Source organism: Cupressus sempervirens, chromosome 10 (genome assembly GCF_028749045.1).
Source record: "Cupressus sempervirens isolate cs-2001-9-10 chromosome 10, ASM2874904v1, whole genome shotgun sequence".
NCBI lineage: Eukaryota > Viridiplantae > Streptophyta > Pinopsida > Cupressales > Cupressaceae > Cupressus > Cupressus sempervirens.
In genome coordinates, this window is record NC_143127.1 from 730,511,975 (window position 1) to 730,529,359 (window position 17,385).

A 17,385-nucleotide genomic window follows, 5' to 3' on the forward strand; every position below is an offset into this window, starting at 1 on the left:
TTGTTCGTAGGAGTCCTAGGAACCCTAGGGACATATTAGAATCGTTTGTATGGGTCAAAGGGAGTCATAGGTTGACCAATGACCACCTTCAACACATTACTTGATGACATATGTCCCTAGGGGTCCTAAGAACCCTAGGGACATATTAGAATGCTTCATATGGGTCAAAGAGCATCATAGATTGACCTATGACCCCCTTTATCATATTAAATGACAACATATGTCCCTAGGGACATATTAGAATCATTCTTATGAGTCAAAGGGGTCATAGGAACCATTACATGATGAAATATGTCCTTAGAGGTTCTAGGACCCCTATAGACATATTAGAATGCTTCATATGGTTCAACTAGGGTCATAGGTTGACCTATGACTCATTTGACCCATAAGAACAATTCTAATATGTCCCTAAGGTTTTTAGAGAGATATGTCATCATGTAATGGGTCAAAGGGACCTATGACCCCCTTTGACACATATGAACAATTTTAATATGTCCTTAGGGGTCTTAGGACCCCTAGGGACATATGTCATGATTTAATGGGTCAAAGGGGATTATAGGCCAACCTATGACCCCTATCGACCCATATGAACGATTCTAATATGTCCCTATTAGTCCTATGATGCCTAGGGACATATGTCATCATGTAATGTGTCAAAAGGGGTCATAGGTCAACCTATGACCCACTTTGACCTATAAGAACGATTCTCATATGTCCCTAGGGGTCCTAGGGACATATGTCGTCATGTAATAGGTCAAAAGGGGTCATATGTCAACCTATGACCCCCTTTGACCCATATGAACAATTCTAATATGTCCCTACGGGTCATAAGAGTCCTAGGGACATATGTCGTCATTTAAAGGGCCGAAAGGGGTCATAGGTCAACCTATGGACCCCTTGGACTCATATGAACAATTCTAATATGTTCGTAGGGGTCCTAGGACCCCTAAGAACATATGTCATCATTTAATGGGTCGAAGGGGGTCATAGGTCAACCTACGACCCCCTTTGACCCATATGAACAATTCTAGAATGTCCCTAGGTGTCTTATGACCCCTAGGGACATATGTCATCATGTAATGGGTCGAAGGGGGTCATAGGTTGACCTACGACCCCTTTTGACTCATAAGAATTATTCTAATATGTCCCTAGGGGTCCTAGGACCCCTAGGGGCATATGTCATCATGTAATGGGTCGAAGGGTGTCATAGGTCACCCTATGACACCCTTTGACCTATAAGAACGATTCTAATATGTCCCTAGGGGTCCTAGGACCCATAGGGACATATGTTGTCATGTAAAGGGTCAAAGGGGGTCATAGGTCAATGTATGACCCCCTTTGACCCATAAGAATGATACTAATATGTCCCTAGGGGTCCTAGGACCCCTTTGGACATATGATGTCATGTAATGGGTCAAAGGGACCTATGACCTCCTTTGACTCATAAGAAGCATTCTAATATGTCCCTAGGGGTCCTAAGACCCCTAGGGACATATGTCATCATGTAATGGGTCAAAGAGGGTCATAGGTCAACCTATGACTCCCTTAGACCCATAAGAACGATTCTAATATGTCCCTAGGGTTTTGAGGATCCTCAAAGACATATGTCATTATGTAATGGGTCAAAGCAGGTCATAGGTCAACCTATGACCACCTTTGATCCATAAGAATGATTCTAATATTTTCATAGGGGTCCTAGGACCCCTAGGGACATATGTCGTCATGTATTGCATCAAAGGGGGTCATAGGTCAACCTATGACACCCTTTGACCCATAAGAACGATTCTCATATGTCCCTATGGGTTCCTAAGGACATATGTCATCATGTAATAGATCAAGGGGTTTATAGGTCAACCTATGACCCCCTTTGACTCATATGAACAATTCTACTATGTCCTTAGGTGTCATAGGACCCCTAGGGACATATGTCGTCATTTAATGGGTCGAAAGGGATCATAGATCAACCTATGACCCCCTTCGACCCATATGAATGATTCTAATATGTCCTTAGGTGTCGTATGACCCCTAGGGACATATGTTGTCATCTAATGTGTTGAAGGGGGTCATAGGTCAACCTATGACCCCATTTGACCCATAGGAATTATTCTCATATGTCCCTAGGGGTCCTAGGGACATATGTCATCATGTAATGTGTCAAAGGGGGTCATAGGTCAACCTATGACCTCCTTTGACCCATATGAATAATTTTAATATCTCCTTAGGAGTCCCTAGGGACATATGTCATCATTTAATGGGTCGAAGGACCTATGACCCCCTGCGACCCATATGAACAATTCTAATATGTCTCCAGGGGTTCTAGGACCCCTCAGGACATATGTCATCATTTAATGGATCGTACAGGGTCATAGGTCAACCTATGACCCCCTTTGACCCATATAAACAATTTTAATATGTCCCTAGGTGTCCTATGACCCCTAGGGACATATGTTGTCATGTAATGGGTTGACAGGGGTCATAAGTTGACCTATGACTCCTTTTGACCCATAAGAATGATTCTAATATGTCCCTAGGGATCTTAGGACCCCTAGGGACATATGTCATGATGTAATGGGTCGAAGGTTGTCATAGGTCACCCTATGACCCCTTTTGACCCATAAGAACAATTCCAATATGTCCCTAGGGGTCCTAGGACCCCTAGAGACATATGTCGTCATGTAAAGGGTCAAAGGGGGTCATAAGCCAACCTATGACCCCCTTTGACCCATAAGAACGATTCTAATATGTCCCTACGGATCTTACGACCCTTTTGGACGTATGTCATCATGTAATGGGTCCAAGGGGGTAATAGGTTTACCTATGGCCCCCTTTGACCCATAAGAAGCATTGAAATATGTCCCTAGGGGTTCTAGGACCCCTAGGGACATATGTCATCATGTCATGGGTCAATGGGGGTCATAGGTCCCTTAGACACATAATAATGATTCTAATATGTCCCTAGGGTTTCGAGGACCACTAGGGACATATGTCATCATGTAATGGGTCGAAGCAGGTCACAGGTCAACCTATTTTCATCTTTGACCCATAAGAATGATTCTAATATTTTCCTAGGGGTCATCATGTAATGGGTCGAAGTAGGTCACAGGTCAACCTATTTCCACCTTTGACCCATAAGAATGATTCTAATATTTCCCTAGGGGTCCTTGGACCCCTAGGGACATATGTCATCATGTAATGCGTCGAAGGGACCTATGACCCCCTTTGACCCATAAGAACAATTCTCATATGTCCTTAGGGGTCCTAGGGACATATGTCATTATGTAATGGGTCAAAGGGGGTCATAAGTCAACCTATTACCCCCTTTGACCCATATGAAAAAATTTAATATGTCCCTAGGGGTCCTCGGACCCCTAGGGACATATGTCATCATTTAATGGGTCGAATGGGGTCATAGGTCACCCTATGACCCCCTTTGACCCATATGAATGATTCTAATATGTCCCTAGGGGTCCTAGGACCCCTAGGGACATATGTCTTCATGTAATGGGTCTAAGGGGGTCATAGGTCAATCTATAACCCCTTTTGACTCATATGAACGATTCTAATATGTCCCTAGGTGTCCCAGGACCCCTAGGGACATATATCGTCATGTAATGTGTCGAAGGGGATCATAGGTCAATCTATGACCCCCTTCGACCCATAAGAACGATTCTAATATGTCCCTAGGGGTTCGACCCCTAGGGACATATATTGTCATGTAATGTGTCGAAGGGGGTCATAGGTCAACCTATGACCCCCTTCGACCCATAAGAATGATTCTAATATGTCCCTAGGGGTCCTAGGACTTCTAGGGACGTATGTCATTATGTAATGGGTCGAAGGGGATCAGAAGTCAACCTATGACCCCTTTCGACCCATAAGAATGATTCTAATATGTCCCTAGGGGTGCTAGGACCCCTAGGGACATATGTCATCATGTAATGGGTCAAGGGGGTCATAGGTCAACCTATGACCCCCTTTGACCCATAAGAACAATTCTAATATGTCCCTAGGGGTCCTAGGACCCCTAGGGACATATGTCATCATGTAATATGTCGAAGGGGGTCATAGGTCAACCTATGATCCCCTTCGACCCATAAGAGGGATTCTAATAAGTCACTAGGGGTCCTAGGACCCCTAGGGACATATGTCATTATGTAATAGGTCGAAGGGGGTCATAGGTCAACCTATGACCCCCTCTGACTCATATATATTAATAATATACATATATATTAATAACATACATATTAATATAATAATATATATATTACGTTATTATATTTAGTAAAAATAATAATAATATAAATTATATTTATAGATTATAATAAGAATAACATAATACATTATTATATATTAATATATTATATGTTATATCTTTACATTACGTATTATATATATAATATATTATAATACATATTTACATAGTAATATAACAAAAATTATAAATCATAAGCTATAACTCTTAAATTTTGTTTTCCCTCCAAAATGGGTTGGGATTTCAAATTTCTCACCAAAATTCACCGAGCCATATCGGATATTTGATTTGAAATTTGATATCTAATTAGGCTTGGTATTTACCAAGCCTACCCAGTCAACCCAAATGACGTGTTTAAAGAGGGTTTTAGTGATACTCAGACTTCAGGTAGCCGTTTGACATTGTTATTTTGATCAAAATTGAATGAAACAAAAAAGGTTCTTTAATATCGCTCTCGAGATTCCACCAATATAATTTTTGTCCAATTCTGAGTTCGATAAGTATTTATTAGTTAATTATCAATGAAGATTATTGTAAAGTACTAATTGGCATACTGATTGAAAAATAGCTATAACTTTCAAACGGTATAACATTTTTTAAATCTAAAAGTTGCGTCACATTCTATGCTTTGCCTAGTATAAGAAAAAAAAACTTGTTAAAATTTTCTATTAGTTAAGGTGGTCAGACACGGGACTTTTTTTTCGAAAATGTTTTGATAGAAAATTCATATTTAATTATTTATTTGGAATAAAAATACCAAAAAATATGCGTCACATCCGGGCATGAGTCTACTTTTCATATCTATGATTATATTAAAAAAATATTATCATTTGATTTTGATTAAGGTGGTCAGACATACACCTACTTTTTATTTTTGCGTTGAAGTTTTCATAGTACTGCTTTAAAATTCAAACTTTTGACCAATCAATCATTTTTTTCTCCTGATAAGGCCTAGTAGTTTAGAGACTACATTCAATTTCCTACAGATTATTTTGTTACAACTTTTTGATATAAAGTCCATAACCACTTTAAAATTATGTTTCAAGTTGACATAACCCTAATTTGTTGGTTTTTCACTGCCACTTAAGGCCATAGTTTGGTTGACCATGATCCTGCACATACCCATGAAAGACTTGAGACTCCTTCATTACTTACTAAAACTAGAAGTACAGTAGAATTCTAACAACATAATCCTTCATCAAGAGAAGTATACATTAGATATTTTGAAGAGATTTGGAATGTAGAATTGCAAGTCTATGTCTTCTCCAATGGAGACTAATCTACATAAACTTAAAGAAATAGCAATCAAATCACCTTCCATAGATTCTACTCTTTAAAGACAGATGATTGGGTCCCTGATGTACTTGGTAAACACAAGACTTGATAACTGCTATGTTGTTAATGCCTTAAAGTTAGTTTATGTGTGAGCCAAAGGAGATTCACCTAGTTGCAGTCAAACAAATTATGAGATACTTACAAGGAACTCTTAATCGTGGGCTCAAATATGAGAAAGTTGATTTAGACTTACATGGATTCACTGACTCAGAATGAGGTGGAAGTGTTAAAGATAGAAAAAGTACTTCGGGATATTGTTTTAGTTTAGGATCAACAATGATATCTTGGATATGCAGAAAATAATCTTTCGGAGCAAAAAGTTCCATAGAAGCTGAATACATTACAACGGCGATGGCTCTCAGGAAGCAGTTTGGCTTATAAAGTTACATGTGGGATTATATTGGGCAAGCCATGAATCCTATGATTATTCATTGTGATAGTCAAAGTTCCATCAAGCTTTCAATGACTCCAATTTTTCATGATAGGTCCAAGCATATCAAAATTCCTTACCATTATGTAAGAGATATGGTAGATAGGAATACTATAAAATTAGAATACATTTGCACTATAGATCAAACAACATATATTCTCACCAAACCTCTCTCTCAAGTGAAGATAGATCACTTCAAGAAAAGACTTGGTACAATTGAATTGTAATTCATTTGTATTCTTTAAATTATTAATAAAATAATTTTATTGTCAAGCTATTGGCTATTATGGGATTCACCATTTCTATTCATTACTCTAGAGGTGGCGATCTCTAAGATAATGAACACTTGTATGAACGACATTATGAGAGATGGTGATCTCTTAGATAATGTGCTAAATAGTAGAGTTTTACTATAAGATATAGACGAGTTCAAGATCACATTGTGATGTAGACATTGTTATGTCTATGAGTCACAGTTTGGATAAAGGAAGAATTTTATTCTTTGGAGTTTATCTTGTGTTCTGGTAAATCTTAACTTGGGATCATGTTGTGATATAGGAATACTAGTACCTATGAGTCAAAACTTGGATAAATGAAGAATTTAATTATTCTTTGAATTTATCATATATATTGTATTCTTTGCAATATTGTTATCACTAGTAGCAGTGATTTGTCATAACACAAGTTTAGTAATATGACATTGTATCATGTGTTCAATGATACCACATGCTAAGAAGATTCAGATAGATATAGAGTATCAATTCTTGCTTGTTCATCTTTATTGATGTTGCTAGATATGATATTTGTCAGTATGATTATAAAGTTAAGAGGGAGTGTTAATTCCATAACTTTTAATCATGTTGTTCTAATAATAGATTGATCTGATCTGATCTTGCTATATACATATATTGATCTAATGTCTTTGTATTATCCTCTTAAGGATATCGGTGCCTATCTTTGAGTATTAGTTTAGTTCTAATACTAATCACCTTTTGTTAGTTTAGTATTAAACTTGCTTTGCATAGAAAGTTGCCGACTTTAAGGGATTAAAAAAAGTAGACTTTGGAAGGGACATGTCCTTTGTAAGGACATGCCCCTTGATATCTATATTTATTAAGGGTATGATTGAAATCTAAGGACACACAAGAAACATAAGTCTACTCCTTAGTCAATACTGCCTAAATACAACTTGCAGAAGTAAAAGACATTTCCAAATTTATATTTCTAAATTCATTCATGATAGAATATTGAAGTTTATTTACAACAAGTATAAGAAGGTATAATCTAAGTTTGATTTAGTTAAGAATTTATAGAAACTTTACAAAAGTGTCTCTTTACACACACACACAATTCTATAATGTTATGTTAACAATATCATACGTGTGTGTGAGATAATGGATATTATAAATAATATTTTTTTATATAATTTAATAAATAATACATAGATATGCATATTAAATATCTCACATTTTAGTAGTTTTCTTATCATACATAATTTTTTTTATAATATTTATAAACAAAGTACTCACAATCAAATTCGACACATAATAGGTATACTACATTTCACTTGACTTATTTAAGAGTTGTTAAATGGAACATGGTAAAATATAACATATCATCTTACACTACAACTCATTTTACATTCCTAAGATTTGTGAAGATGGCTCACAATCAAATGTGACCCATAATTGGTGTAAAAAATGACCCCCCATTCCTACACAATAAAAAGAGGTATATATAGAGGGGGAAAGAGTGAAAGAGAAAGAGGTAAGGAGATAACAATAGAGAGGACAATGGATATAGAGGAGAGGGATGCAAGGAGAAGTAAAATGGGTAGATAAGGAGATGGGGATAAATAGAGATGGTACAGTTGTTTAGATAGAGTGGGAAGAGCAAAACTAATAAGGACAAATAGACAAAAAGAAGATAGAGATGGATAAGGAGATGTATGTTGAGGGCAACATATAATGAGACAAACAAAGAGGAGAGAGGGTAGTTAGAGATGAAAGAGAATTACAAAGGGAAACAATGTGAGGATATATCAAAATGTTAGCGCGCGCGCACACACACACACACACAGATATTTTATATATGGAGAGAGTTAATTTTTATACCTTTTTGGCATACCTATTGCACACTAAGGTGAAATTGCTACATATTTTTATATAGAGAGTTAATCTTTTATACCTTTCTGGTGTACCTATTGCACACTAAGGTGTAAGGAGAAATTGCTAATAATAGTAATCATACTTTTAAAGCAAACAAACTTAGACGGTGAAGGGTATGTAAAAATTTGGACCATTTCTTGATTTATGCATGTCATCCTTGTGTAGGAGTCATGCTAATCTTCACTGTATCATTCTAATTGTATCGGATGCCTCCGAAGAGACATTAGTAACTTCGTACAATAGTGTATATGTGGGGTAGTGGCTATGGAGGTACGAAATTGGTAATGCCACTGATGCCCCATGTTATATGTCATTCTATTGATGCACACACCTAACTTTTCGTGCAGTCGTGCAATGTTTTGTCATGTTGTCAAATCATTTTCTATTAAATGGTTGAGTAATGTATACCATTTTTTTTCATATGTTAAAGAGTTAAGTTTTATAATGACGTGAATGGTGAATGCTTAAAGTAGCAATGAACAAAGTTATTCTATTCATATAGATTTGAATGTAATATTTTCATTTTGTTGATTTAAGAAAGGAAATGTTTTTTATCTTTTTAAATTACGTAAGAATATTGTATTAATTTAATTATTAAATATTTATAAAATAATATTAGATGGTAGAAAGGCACACTAAAGACATTTTAATAATTTCTTAGTAGATACATGTATGCATGTATATATAATAATAGAAACATAAAATAAACAAATTTCAAGGTTATATAATTGTTTAAAATATAAAATATATGAAAAAATGAAATGTATAATAATAGAAAGTTGAAATAATTTTTTCTCAAGATCATAAAATTGTTAAAATCTAAAATATATTAAAAAATGAGACAATTTGAAATCTAAACTTGTATGAGATTAGATAAAAGTCAAGCTGTAAGAACTTGATGCTTGGTTAGAGAGATGATAAATTATCATTTGGTGGGCCATTTGAAGAGTATATATGTTGATCTTGAACTTGACTTAATGACGCCGATCTTACTTTCTCTAACAACTCGAGTATAACGCCACTAATAAATATTAGAGAATAGGAATCTAATAGGAGCCCATCATTATGACATAATAAAGAGAAACTGCCTTCTAATAGAGAAGATTATGGGCAATAGCTAGCACTTCTACTCCATATGCCATTATATAGAGATTAGTGATTTACTTTCATGAATTGTTGAAAGGCTAATGGATCACTAATTGTAGGCTTCTAAAAAGTAATTGAGGACAAAAGAAATGATTAATGTGGTGTGCATGGGCAGACTTGTTTCTCTATTTAAATCTATATTTTGTTGAAAAATAATAGAAAGTTGATTTTTTTTTTTTCAAGATCATACAATTGTTAAAATCTAAAATATATGAAAAAATGAGATGATGTGAAATTAAAGTGTATATTTTGTTGAAAAATAAAAATTAAAAAATAATCACACTGATAAAACATTAAAAAAATTTGGACCATTTCTCGATTTATGCGTGTCATCCTTGCGCAGGGGCCATGCTAATCTTCTCTGTATCGTTCCAATTTTATCGGATGTCTCCGAAGAGACACTAGTAATTCCGTACAACAGGGTATATCTGGTGGAGACATTATTAATGGTGATGAATGTGGGAACAACTCCAGCCGCGCGTGTTCCTCCTTCCATCGCCTCGGGAGAGGCGAAAAATGTTTCGGACAACCCCCGCATCGCCTTCCAAGCGAAAGGAAAAGATAGAGATAAAAAATACATTCAAACCGAGCATAGCAGGCAAACAAACCACCGTTGGCTTTCAGTTTACAAGAACGAGCTACACAGGCCATTGTGAACATGAGCAGTGAACCGCATGCTGTGAAATGACACAATTAAGTTCATGAATAGCCACGCATGTAGAAATATTCATGTAGAGCTCTCGCTTTGCATGCGAGAGGTATATAGTACCCTGCCACGGTACAGACCCGGGTTCGATTCCCGTCTGGTGCAGTTTTGTTGTCTCTACATCACCCGGGTTCGGCTCTCAATTTAATTTAAGCAAGCTTTTGATCCAGATAATCTTTGATTATTTGCTCTTCTCTTGCATTCCATTCTATTGATTAGGGTGATATTAACTTTTTCTTGTATATAGATTCAATCGTGATATCAATCTCTGGTTGTTCGTCCGCTAATTTCTTTTCAGATATGTTCTACGTGCAACTTCCGTATGCAAAATGTGTAGCCTTCGACAAGGCACGCCAACTGTTTGACAGAATGGCTGCAAAAATTATTTGACCGAGTGCCTTTCATTTCCAGAAAAGTGAACTGTTTGACAAAATGACCGAAAGAAGGATATTAATGACATGGGCTGAGAATGTCTTATTAAGTTCATCGAATACCTAGTTAGTCTTGGAAATTTCTCTATGACCATCAGATATGTTGCATTGTCCTATTTATAGTTTGGACTTGAGCTAATTTATTTAACTAGAACTTGTGCATAAGAGAGGCAAGCATAATATGTGCCCACATTTTTACAAGAAATCCACGTGTAATTTGTAAACATTTCAATTAACTTTACCAAGGTTTCTATTCTTATGATTTTGGGTACAATTTTATAGAATTGAATGAAGAGTGTGGTTGTTTTACTACCTATCATTGAATTTTTTTCGAAATTTAGAAAAAAGGAGTACTAGTTGTAGATTGCTCTTTTCTGATTTGGAAAGGATTTTATATAGTGGTATGTACTTGTAGGTTAGAGTTTGTCTAATGTGAGAGAGAGGGGGTGAGGGGAAGGGAAGAGATTCAAGAAAAGTAGCATGGAATCCATGAGGTCCTAGGTGTTTTAGCCCACTTAGAAGGAATTTAAATTGATCTTGTCAATGAAAGGCACCATTTAGATTTGACTATTCATTAATTGTCAGAGTAATGAGAATGAACTATAAGAAGTCTTTATTCTCTTATAAGTTTGATTCCTCCTCACTTCCAATTCACTAAAAAGGAATATTTTATTCAACCCTATTGAGTTTAGGCTTAGTGAGAGATTGTCTTCTACCACATCATCCAATCTTCTACCATTCCTTTAGAGAAAAGTTGTTCACACTCGTTAGCCCTTGCTCTATACTTATAATCTGCATCCTAAACCACAACCACACACTTCTTCATTCTACTAGTTATATCCTTACCTTACCTCTTTCCTAGTTCTTCAATCTAGAGCATAGTATATGTACCAAAAAAAAATTTGAATCATCAAGTTTATTGAATCATAGTATATGAACTTACATTGTTTTACATCTCTTGTTCTCTTATCCTGATGAACGTAGTGTGATTCAAAATGTTGATGGCAAAAATCTTAACACAATCTAATCCAAAAACTAAGCACCATAATATAATACATAACCCAATACCAGATGCAACATGTCATCAACCAAAAATAATACTTACAATTTAAAGGGTTAAATAAGGGAGAAACCTGATCATATGGTACTAAACTATTATCGTCGAGGGCTCAAAAAATCATTACATTTCGTCAAGCTCTAAATAATTTGTCACATGCATGAAAATAATCCCAACTATACAAAAGTATCTCCCTGGTATGTGCTCTCAAACTAGTCAGCTATATTTTCTCATCAAATTCTTCTCAATTACTAATGACACTAAACATCATGAATTGTTTACAAAACAAAAAAAGATAATTTTAGGTTCCATTGTAGATTGATAGCTACAAAACAAAAAAAAACAACTAAACTATTTTTTTTTTAAAGTACACTTCTCTAATGATTCAATATTATCACATTGCCTATGAATCCTCTTCCATTAATTTTGTTAACATCAATAAGGCTCATAACATTTAAAGTAAGGGTTTTCATTGCACTAGTGAGGGTACTTTGCTATACTATGATATTTATTTATTTAAACTTATTGTATATTTTGAGCTAGATTTGACCTCTTCAACTGTAGCTTTGGAGTAGGTATTGTAGTAGACCTTCGATTTCTTGTGGGCCTTGAACTTGAATTTGGCCTATACTTTGAACCAAAAAACTACGTGAGGGGCTTCCTGGTGGATTTGAGACACTTGAAATATAAATATTAGGGGGCTAGTCATGATCAACATCATCAACAATAATATCATCTAAATAGATTTTGGATTTTCAACATGGTCTTTTTAATGACCATAAACTTCCCCTTCATAAAAAATTAAATATCTTGAGACAACAAGATTATTAGTGAGAGGATTATAGAGTGTATAAGCCTTTCTTTCCTCACTATAACCAACAAAAATACATGAGTCATTTTTTGCACCCAACTTTTGTCTGTTTTGTTGAAGCACACAAACATAAGCCAAACAATCAAAAACTTTAAAATGATCAAGATTAGGCTTTTATCATACCAAGATTCATAAGGAGTCATATTGTCAAGTGCGTTGGTGAGACTTCGATTGAGAATATACACTATTGCAGCAACCACATCTTCCCAAAAAGTAATGCTCAATTACTTTGTTTGTATCATTCTTCTAGCCATTTCTACTATTGTACAATTTTTCTTTTTACCCATTCCATTTTGTTGCAGTGTATATGCAACTTGGTATCTATTTCATTGGCCTTGTTTACATTATTAATGACTTGATTTATATTCAAGAGGAATCTCCTAAACCTTTTCACCAAAATAGCAAGGAAATTCATCTCAATGGAAATAGATCAACTAATCTTGATGTTCATTAGTGTTGACCAAAGGTTTCACACTAAGGAAGATAACAACCCTTATGAGAAGTTTAGAGACTAGAAGATAAAATGTGTGCCACAAAATAAGTTTTGGGACTAAGAAGTTGACTCTTCACAAATTTTATGTTGTTAAAAATAGAAACAAAATACTAGATATGCACAAGATCATGGTATGTCAAGTTAGGCCCTTAAGTGGCAATGACATTCTAGAAAAATAGGGTTGACAACATAACATAAAAAATTGAACATATTATATATTTTATATTAAAAAGATGTAAGAAGAGAATCTTTAGAAAAATTAGTTTAGTTTCTAAGCGACTAGTTGTATTTTGATAACTAATTAATAGGATCTATTTGGTGAAAAACTAAAATCTCAATGCAATAGTATGCAAGTTTTAGGAAAAAATAAAAGGTAGGTGTATGTCTGACCACCTTCACCATAATAAAATGAAAATATTTTTTTATAATATTTTGGATATAAGTAGAAGACTCATGTCCAGATGTGATGCATACTTTTATGTAATTTTTTACCAAATAAATAATTGTTTTTATACTGCAACTTTTTTGGAATGTAAAATCGTATGTGTTTGACCACCTTTACTTAGTCAACACTTAATAATTTTTATTTTTTTTGTGCTTATAGTATGCAAAGCATGAAATGTGATGCATGTTTTAGATTTGAAAAAAATGTCATACCATTTGAAAGTTATAGACATTCTTCAATCAACCTATCAATCAGGACTTTAGACATAATCTAGTTGGATAGTAATTGTTTATTAAACTCAAAATTTAATATAATTTACATTGGTGGAAAGATGCGAATATCCTTAAGTATCCCTTATCACTTTATAAATTTAGATAAATAGGCTGCCAACTACACGATTAAAATCTTGAAATATAAGGATAATTCAAAAACACAATTTTTTGAGTTGACTTTCTATGTTTGACATTTCCAAGCCAAAACCCATAGTGATCCCAAGGAAAATGTCTAGGTTGCACATTTGTGTTAGATTTATTCTGCATTAGATACTTATGTATGTATTTTTTTCACATATATTATATAATATATATAAATATACAATATTAAATATTATGTTATGTATAATATAATATATACTATATATTATTATGATAATGGCTTGAATTTTTCATTTCAATGTAAATTGCCATATTCTACATTACTCATTTTAGGCTCACAAGGGGGAAATCACAACAAGGAGGTGGGAGGAGGGGATGAATAAATTGTATGCCAAATATAACTTCAAACTACTTAAAAAATCTCAAATTAGAATGATAAACCATAAAGCAAGATGTACAACACTTAACATAATAACACCAATTTTTTTCTCGAGGAAACGAGGTTAAGAAAAACCCTAGTGATAGTCAAGCCCAAAATATGAATGTACTCTACAAAAAGTACTACTCTATTGAGAGAAAAATAGAGAAAAAAATAATGCACTTCCATCCATAGGCTCACAACCCAATCTATAGGCTCATTTCCTATAGCACATTGCTCACAAAATACAATCATAGATTAGACCCTTAGTCAAGTTCACCAATCTATATATGATGACAATAGGACAGACATATTGTCCATTATTATTGAACAGACTAATAGCATTTCCAATACTAATAATATTCGAATGAAGTACAATTTCTATCTCAAATGCATAAATAAGATATCAACATATCTTCTTACATTCACAATATCTCACAAATATCCCATCTCTAACATATCCTCACAATCACAAAATATATCTCATTTATACACATTACAAAGATTAAACATCAACTAAGGTAGCCAATACCTATAACAATAAAACATAATACTCAATCACCAATGAGATCTAAATCAAGTCATACAAGACTTAAATAGGACCCAAATCAACAACTATGAACATGCAAAAACATCGCCAAATAAGCACCAAGAATCGCAACATGTTACTCCATCAATTCAATTAAGACCTAAATAAAGAAACAACAACACATTACTCAAACAAAAAAATTGATCCCCTCAATCAATACAAACTAAAAACATGACCAGATGATTTAAGAATACCAACAAGCAACATGGATACTATCCAAGACCTTCATACCATTTCTAATTCAAAATCCAAACCCATCTTCAAAACTAATCAACAAGAACATTGAAATACCAAACTCTCCCAAGACAAAAGATAACTTGTTTTAATCGAAATCATGAAAAACACTATTTGAGGATACAATGATAAATCCCCCAAAAAAAACAACAACACAACCTCTGAATCATCAAACATATTCATATCAAAGAAAATACTCAACCACTTGAACAATAATACTATAGCACCAAAAACCAATAAATCAATCACAACTCTCTGAAACAATAAAGAAAACCTTGATAAGTTGACTCTTTCATCAACATACATATCATAAAATTTAAGAAATAATAGCAAAAATAGATCTTTAATATATCATCAAATCATCCAAACTAAACAAGTACAATACATAATCTGCAAAAATAATAGTATATTGACATAAATGACAAAACCCATCAACAATCTTTCACATGCTCAACCAAACACCCAACAATATCTCCTATGGTAGTGATGACAATATATGAAGTAAAATTTTGATCAATGCACAAAGTCACAATATATCCATATGATCACTCTAAATATCTAACTCAATTAAAGATTTCGATACAAACTTACAAATAATTATTCCATAGCATCATTTTCACACACACACACACACACACACACACGCACGCGCGCACGCGCACGTGCACACACACACACACACACACACAAATATAAGATTTGATGTCTTTGGCCCTTTTCCATTGATGTCAAGGTGGGGATATATATATATATATATATATATATATATATATATATATATATATATATATATATATATATATATATATATATATATATATATATATATATATATATATATATATATATATCCCCACCTTGACATCAATGGAAAAGGGCCAAAGACATCGAATCTTTGAACTACCTTAGAAGGTTGAATCAAAATCTATAATATTGAACCAATCAAGACTGATCCCCTAAGGAGAAGTCCCCAACACATCAATTTAGAGAAATGATATTTTGATATTGCACTAAACCAATATCACCCCAAGCATCTTGGTTATGATTAGAAGGGGTTATACCCCCAAGTTCACCTTAGAGATACTCAACTGTATCCTTCGATAAAGGATTTTAGAAATATCACTAATTTGATCCTTAGAAGACACATTATCCAATTTCACTTCCTTCTTACCGAATTTATCCCTCAAGAAAAGATACTTAATAGAAATATGCTTTGTTCTTGAATGTTGCATAGTATTCTTTTAAATATTAATAGAACTTGAATTACCACAATAAATAAAAATAGGTTCATAAATGTTTACCCTCAAATCCTTTAGCATGAAACACAATCACACTTCTTACTATTCTAAGAGATTAATTTCTTACAAAAGAATAATACACCACCACTAGTACTCTTTATATAATCCACACTATCTACCCAATCAACATTAATATATGTAAAAAGTGTGAAATTGTTATCTTTATCAAACCACAAACATCATAATTTTTTCAAGTATCTAAAAATTCATTTAATAATATCAACATGTGACTCTTTTAGATCATCTTGAAATCTTTCCACAACACAAACAACATTTATTTTCTTAGGTCAAGTCTATGTCAAGTAAGAAAATCCATTAATCAATGATTTTTATCTAGTTTTTTTTTGCATAAGGGGAAGGAAGGTGCACCAATATGGTGAATAAAAAGGGGGGTATAAGTGGTCTTTTTTTTTGAAATTGGGTAAACCTAAACTTGGATGATATATTTGAGGTTTATCCACTCACAATTATAAGAGTGCTAGTTGTTGTTGAGTTCCAGTTGCTATCGAGTTATCTAGTGTATGCTGAGTTATCCAGTACTGTTCGAGTGTTCCTTCATATGTCAAGTGATCCTACTATTTGTTGATGCTCGGTTCCTTCTTTTTTTGAGTTGTCTATGTTTTGGTTCTTAGTGGGAGCTGACTTTCATATTTAATTTAATTCATGAATTTAATGATAGGATCTTGTTTAGGGATGAGTGTTGATGATTTTGAGTTTAGTCTTTCTTTGATATAATGTTCTAGAATCTTATGTAAGCCATTTTGGCAATTATAAATAGGGGGCTTAGGTTAAGGGGAGAATGGAGAGGGTTTCAAAAGTGGAATGCATATGTGTGTAGAAATGTGAATTTGAAGCTATATCATTGATCTAGAAGTTGCATTTTGTATCTGGTTGTAACCTAGAAGGCCATACAACTGGGCATGTATGTTGATTACTTGATGAATTGATAAAGTATTTCTCTCTCTCTCTCTCTCTCTCTCTCTCTCTCTCTCTCTCTCTCTCTCTCTCTCTCTCTCTCTCTCTCTCTCTCTCCATCTCCTTGATGTTGTTCTCTATTATTTTATTCTATTGTGTTTAATCTACAAGGTGGTTGGGATAGCTAGGTGTACCCTTGGCCCTAGTTATTTCTTCTCTCCTT

The 17,385-nt window shown here is 34.0% G+C and overlaps 2 non-coding genes across 2 annotated transcripts; both read right to left on the reverse strand.

Moving 5' to 3' along the window:
• Positions 1-8,304: 8,304 nt before the first annotated feature.
• Positions 8,305-8,407, reverse strand: LOC149535908 (U6 spliceosomal RNA). The gene has a single exon (XR_016358281.1). It is a non-coding gene; the product is annotated as a U6 spliceosomal RNA (small nuclear RNA).
• Positions 8,408-9,628: 1,221 nt separating this feature from the next.
• On the reverse strand, positions 9,629-9,731 carry LOC149535909 (U6 spliceosomal RNA). Its single transcript, XR_016358271.1, has one exon. It is a non-coding gene; the product is annotated as a U6 spliceosomal RNA (small nuclear RNA).
• Between the last annotated feature and the right edge of the window lie 7,654 nt (positions 9,732-17,385).